Source organism: Sinocyclocheilus anshuiensis, unplaced genomic scaffold (assembly GCF_001515605.1).
Source record: "Sinocyclocheilus anshuiensis isolate Anshui unplaced genomic scaffold, SAMN03320099.WGS_v1.1 scaffold2464, whole genome shotgun sequence".
In the NCBI taxonomy this organism is placed as follows: Eukaryota; Metazoa; Chordata; class Actinopteri; order Cypriniformes; family Cyprinidae; genus Sinocyclocheilus; species Sinocyclocheilus anshuiensis.
The window spans coordinates 31,735-38,678 of record NW_015542484.1 but is presented as its reverse complement, the minus strand read 5'-3'; positions in this window follow the sequence as shown (position 1 = coordinate 38,678).

Here is a 6,944-nt window from a genome sequence, read left to right as displayed (position 1 = left end):
AACACACGACTTAATACAAATATTTCGAACATATTTACAAACAATGATATTAAAAAGCTAACCAGGCGTTAGCGTCAAGAGTCGGTGAATTAAACACATTTCCAAGGGGGGTGCTAGATCGTGTCGTAGTCTTTGGCGTATGCTTTTTAACTTGCCATTTTTTCAACGGGGTAGGCGATTTCCTTTTAAGGGTCTCAACCGTGCGTTTAACCTGGGGGTTGGTTATAGTTGAAAATGGTATATTTAAAACAGCAAAAGCATTCAGAAATTCCCTCCACCCGCGTGGTCTGTATTCATCGCGGATCGTTTGAGGCGCTGTTATACTTTTAACCAAATCTAACATGTGCGACCCGGTGATTACGCCCCCTTTAAATACAAACTCGCCAGAATCTGTCCATGAAGACACTTGCTTAGCATTAGACATTTTATTCCAAATGAATTTGATGTTTTTTAAACTCCTTTGCGGTATGTTGTTTAAGATTTCATTGACAATATGATCCTCTCCATCATCGTTATCAGGCGACGGAGTAGGTGCGCTAACAGGTGCAATAGCAGGTGTATTGGTATGAATGGTATCCTGTTTTGGGAGTGCAAGAGTTAAAGTACTACTCTCCAAATCGCCTTGTTTTACTATAGTTAAAAACCTTTGCAAGACGTTGGAATAAAGTTTAGCCTTCCTGTGTGAATCTAAATCATGCCTCTGCAATATGTTTCTTATAGCAGTATCCAAATCGTTCTCCACGGTTTGCTGAATTGTCTCACGAACACTCCCCGTTCTTAATTTATTCATGTGATTCTGGGGTATTAGGTAAAGCTTTTCAGCATATTCCATGCCTAATGCTGTCTGGATGATATTAAACTAGTGATAAATGGTATTGCCACACTTAACAGAGGTACGAGAAAACCACCTCGTTGATTAATCATCCGTTTTTTTCTCGTAATGTTGATCTTTTTACTCGCTATGTATTTGATCTCCTCTTTTGTCTATTTTAATCTTCGTAACTGCTTGGTGTTTAGAGGTATGTTACAGTGGAGCACGTTAAGAGCGATCTCACACAAGGATAGAATCAGTTGATCTGACGCTGACTGTAAAAATAACGCGCCGTTGCTTCAGTGAAGCCTTATATAACAGTTTTAAAAGAGGAAGGTTTTTATAAAGTCTATCAATCATTTTTCACCAAAGTTTACATCGAGTCTCTAGGGCTCTTGTACAAAATAAGGTAGTGTGTATTGAGTGTAATAGTCCTACTGGTTTTACCTTGAAAAAACAGATTCTGAGTTATCAATATGATGGAAAATGATTTATGATGAACGTATTTCATGAAAGCTCATGAGAGTTCATCGTTCGAATATGCCTGCTCCATCAAATCATCACAAATAATAATAGATCTCTTATTAGGTGGCAATAAATTTTCATCCGTTAAAGAGTTTGGAAGACCTTCAATAAATTTTATATCATACAATGACAACAGTTCATCGTACAAAGGTTGCCAACAACTGTATAAAAACACAATATTATACATTTTTACATTGATCATCTTGTCTGCATTACACAATCATTTTTTCACAAAGACAGTCTTTCCGCTGCTCGATGGGCCTGAGATCACAGCCGAGAACGGGAACTGAAAACGGAAGTCAAAATCTTCTTCAACATACACATTTTGTGATCTAGAAATATCGTTAGTACCCATAAGGAATTGTGGTGTAGTCAGCCAGTAGCACACGCTTGTCATATACCACTTTGAATCTTTTCAAAACTGACCTATTATGCAGTGTGAATTTCTTTTTATTACGCACAATGGTCTCGGTGCGAGTGAGCAGGTGGCTAGTGTCACGTGATGCTACATAACCCTGAACCAGACAGATCATACTTTCTAGGGTGACGACATTTGCATTTGTAGAATGGAGCGTGATACCTTTAGCTTTAAGAGTGACTTTATTTTTCACTGTTCTAAAGCTGTACGATTTCGGTCCGGTCGATGCGAATTCAGTGACGTAGTCATCTGCATCAAGCTCGTACATCAGCTCACCAAGATATGCACCTGTTTTAGGCAGCCAAGATCCATCTTTCGATGTGAAAATGACGCTGTCTGTATCTACATAAAAAACGCGTGGGCCTAATTGATCCATAAGCTTGTATAACTCTAAACGTCCATACGCAGTGGTGAATGCGGCAATAAACACATTAACATCGCGCACGGGGGCGGGGTCTTCATCTGCATAACACCACTGTACTAGCACTACTGAGTCTGACACCAGTGAGAAGTGTTTAATTATGTGGCCATTTCCAAAGATGTGACGGGCGAAATCTTCGGGATCTGTTAAAAGTTCCGCTGTAGGTAAATTACACCTAAGCCCAAATCTCCCCCAAAGTGAGTTCAATAAAAATTTATTTATAGATCTACGTGCGGGATTGAGTGTAATTTTATCGATGTCGAGCTGAACTCCCTCCTTCTCAAAATACCCTTTGACGTAAGACTGCATGTCTGTGTCTGTCACTATGTCTGGCGGAAAACCTGAAGCCTCCTGTTTGAATTTGAGAAACGTCTTAACATACTCACTGAATAACGTGTCTGATGTCTGCGGAAAATGCCAGACTTCCTCAGTTCTGGCGACTGAATAACCTTTAACAATAGCACAGGAGAGTTCAACAGACGTCCAAACTCCTGAAATGGCTCTTTCTTCATCACCATGCTGACACTGATCCTGATATTGTACCTCAGCACAGGTGCGACACAGAGCAAACAATAGTTTACCCTCTGGAGATTTGAAAGGAAGAACCGGATGGAGTAGTTTATGCGGGGGGAGTACGGTATATTTAATAAGTCCAAAATATGTTTCGACCGGTTCAAAGTCTTTTAAAATTATTTCAGGATGACCGATAGGGTAAGTTTTACGCGACTGCACGTAAGGATAGAGCGATGTAAAGTCCAGATAGGAAATGCGTTCATTCTCTCTGGTCTTGTGGTACAATTTAAGTGCATTTGTCCTCCCACCGAAAAGCGATTCCCCAGGATTAAGCCTCGCAGGCGCCTTATAATTACTCATAAAAGCTTTGACATCAGGATAGTTTTGTTTGGCTTTCTCCCACTGACACTCCCAAATCTCATGTACTTTGAGATTGTAGGTATTACGCAAAACATGCAGCTTATTGTCAGATTGTCTTCTGAGCATACTGAACGGTATTTTTGATACCGGATTCAATTCGTTAGGATTAAAATGACAACAGTGTCTGTGCCAGAAGCAACCTAAAAATTCCAAGGCTATTTTATCACCGTCATCAACTTCATAATAGCCATCCACCTGATATGGTCCAAAACTGGCTTCGCTGTGGTTTAACGCGTGATGTACATCAACGTTTCTGCTTACTTTAATGTATTTCAGCCATTGGATGGAAGGGTTTGAGTAAGCTTTGTACCGATTGATGTAAGCATTTTTGTGTGTTAGGGCTATCGTGTCTTTGGTTAAAAAAAGTATTTTGAACACTTTCATAGCACACCCGGCAAGCATTATACAGCCGAACGGGTCCACGTTTGTACACTCGATAAACTCATTTCTGTATTTCATACAAGCCTCTCGTAACAAAACGACATCATTCTTGCAGTACATCCCGAGTTGTTTTTTGAAGTCAAACACCTGCCCCGCTACACTCTTGTACCACGAGTCAAATTTCACGCGTTCAGTTTCAGACATTGTCTGGTATCCATAATATTCTTTACACGGATAGGGTCCGACATAATTCGTATTCTGCAAACGATTAAAATGATGGGGAAAGAATCCTTTTTCGCCGGTGTTTTAGTTTAAAGCAGATGTCATTTTTGACAATTTCATAGGCAAGAAGCTATAGCTGTCGATGTATCTCTGTTTAAAGGCCTGATCATACATATGAACAAGTCTACATCCTTGGAGTATAATTTTTGGTGTTAGTCCCTGACTTGTGAAATACTCAAGCAATATAAAAGAATCGAAGCCTGAAGAATTGCGTGCGATAAATGTAAAATCAGCAAATTTTGGACGTCTGAAATGTTTGACCATTCGGTCCACACAGTCAACACCTTCGGCTGTGAATTCTTCACCAGTTTGTGAAACGGCACATATGTAATTAGCTGTGTGTTTTCCATTTTCAAACATTGTTTCAAAGTCAAAATAATTGTAGGCTTGGCTATGTTCGTCAGGTTTGACAGGTTGAATATAGCAACTGTGATGCCCTTCATCTATCAGAATATCACCGCAATGCATGCATCTCGATGGTGCACATTTGTGTGATAGTAGTTTATCACCTGACCATTTTGCTCTGTACTGTCTGTAACACTTGTCGCAGTATTTTACGAGATCACACTGAGATCTCACCCCTTCACACTGTGGTTGTTTATGCATTTCATAACAGAAGTCAGATCTACAATATCTCAAACAATCAGCGCATTGTACCAATTTCTTAGGATGCGTGTAGCACGAAGGATTGTTGCACAAGTTGCAGATAAATTTGCAATAATGTAAACTACGATCATTAAACCCTTTATAGCAGTACTCACAAACATAGTTGTAACCTAAGAAACCCTTCAAATTTTTTATCATGTAGTAATGATCTTCGTGCAGATATAAATTTACCGTCTTGTGATGTATCTCATCGCTATTTTTATATACCTCCAATTTACCCGAGCACGATCTGTGAAAGATGACTATTTTCATATCTAGAAGTTCTTCAAATTAAAAAACTTCATGAAACGCAATTTTATCTCGTGGATTGTAACCCAGATCTGTATGTATGTTTTTGGCTATTCTCACCAAATCACTGTCGGGACATTGAGTATTTAAAAAATGAGTGATGCATATGCTAAAACACATATTGTCTGCTATATTTTTGGGGATGAATAGATTCATTTTATTTTTTCTTATGATTTCATTGTAGGCCAGGTCGGCTAACTTCCTACGCACGCCGCCGTGTTTGTTTCGTGCTACCGATACACATAACTCTAAAGCAGAATCTAAACCCACATCTGTATTGCTTTGAACTGCACGTTCGATTTAATCAACAAATATACCAACATCGTGATTATTATCAGGTGTTATAACTTCATTAATATCTGTGGGGAGACTTGCTCCTTGCAGAGATACGTTCAGAAAACCATCTTTACCCGCCATCAATCTGGAAAACGCTACAATCTCATTCAAAATATCTTGCAAAAAGATATTATACTCAGCATAATCATCAGTTGCGATTTCACGAAAATGTAAAGTTCTGTGAATTTCTAAGCCGTTAAATCTCGGTCTTGGGACAATTGTAAAATCACCCACACGACTGCCTTCTCTTACTAGTCTAGCTATACAATTCTGGCTGAGACCCATATCTGGAGCTGAGGGATCATAACCTGACGGTTCGTCATTAGATGGACCGGCACCGATCTGTTCATCGTTGTTTATAGATGCTCCCAACCATTCATGTTGTTCGTCTACAAGTTCGTGTAATCTTTCCATCATGTTAAGCGAATCAGGCTGTAACATCTGTAATTGGTTATTAAATGATGTTTTATTAACAAGGTTCGGGAGGAGCACGATCAGATAATCAATCAGTCTGGCCCAGGTGGAGCTCGTCAGCTAATCACCTTAACAAGCACATATGTGTATAAATACAGCCAACTTACCTCAGTTCCCCGAAAGTTTTCCAGCATTCGGTTTTGCTCTTTTAGCCATTATATCACAGATTCAAACTTTTTCCGTACGACGACGAGACCTGTACTGGGGATCTTTCGTATCCTCCATCGCAATCTGCCGGCCCTAGGCTCACTCCTTTTCCACCAGTCACCGCCGCCGAGCTTTATCGTGGCCGTCGCTCTGCTCGACCAGCCACACGCTCTTCACAACACCGAGGCTTAACCTCGCCTCCACCGGCGAGACTTCCAACTTCCCCGACATCCTCGTATCATTCAGCCATGCCAATATATCCTCCGATCAGAAAGTGGATAGTATTTAAGGCAAAAACAAACGCTGATTTTTTTTCCAGACAAACCATTCTCACGGAGGGTAAACCAAGCTGATCTGTACGATCTATTCTTCATCCTCACTATCATTGTCCCGCACAAGACCCGGCTCTCCTCGAGCTTTGGGTCGCAGCGGCAGGTCTTAAACGAGCCTGGGCCGCGCCCCAGTTCTCACCGCAGCAAAACCTCATTCGCTTATTTATAGGTGCAAACCAACAAATAAGTTGTATCATAAATAAACTATTATTATTATTATTATTATTATTATTAAGCCCCTGCTGCAGACGTCCAAGCAGGGCAGCATCAGCCAGCAACGCAAGCTTACTGGCCTCCTCCCTCATTTCCTTCTACCTCTTCCTACGTGCTTCCCTAAGCACCAGAGGCTAATCCGTGCATGAGGCTGCCTCCGCAAAAGGTTACGGCCCCTCCTTTTTTCCGTCACTCGGTTCGATCCTCCAAGCAGTTTCACCGAGAACCATCCAATCTTATCTAACTGCTTGGAGATGATTTAAAGCTTTCCAACTCTCGTACAACCTGCCATTTCCCGATTTCTCCCTCCTCTCAATCACATCTTTAGTTTCCTACCTTAACACCTGTAAGAACCTCCAAGCCCAATCAATCAAAGGTTATCTAAGCGGCATCCAATTTTTTTTTTTTTTTTTCACAAATTAATCTACGGTGCCCCCTCCCCTGAAATAAACAATTCTCAAACATCTCTTTTAGATTTCTCCCAAGTCAGCTCTCATCCTCCAAGCCCGGACGCTAGACAGCCGATAACTTTCGACATCCTTTTCTAAATGTATCCACATTCTCCGCACAGGGTACCACTCACTCCATACCGCTCGTAGACTCGACGCTATGTTCATACTGGCTTTTTGTGGTTTCCTGACATGCTTGGAATTCACAATAACTTCTATTCAACCCCAAACTCCATCCAACCGTCTCCGACCTTTCCGTGCTCGACAG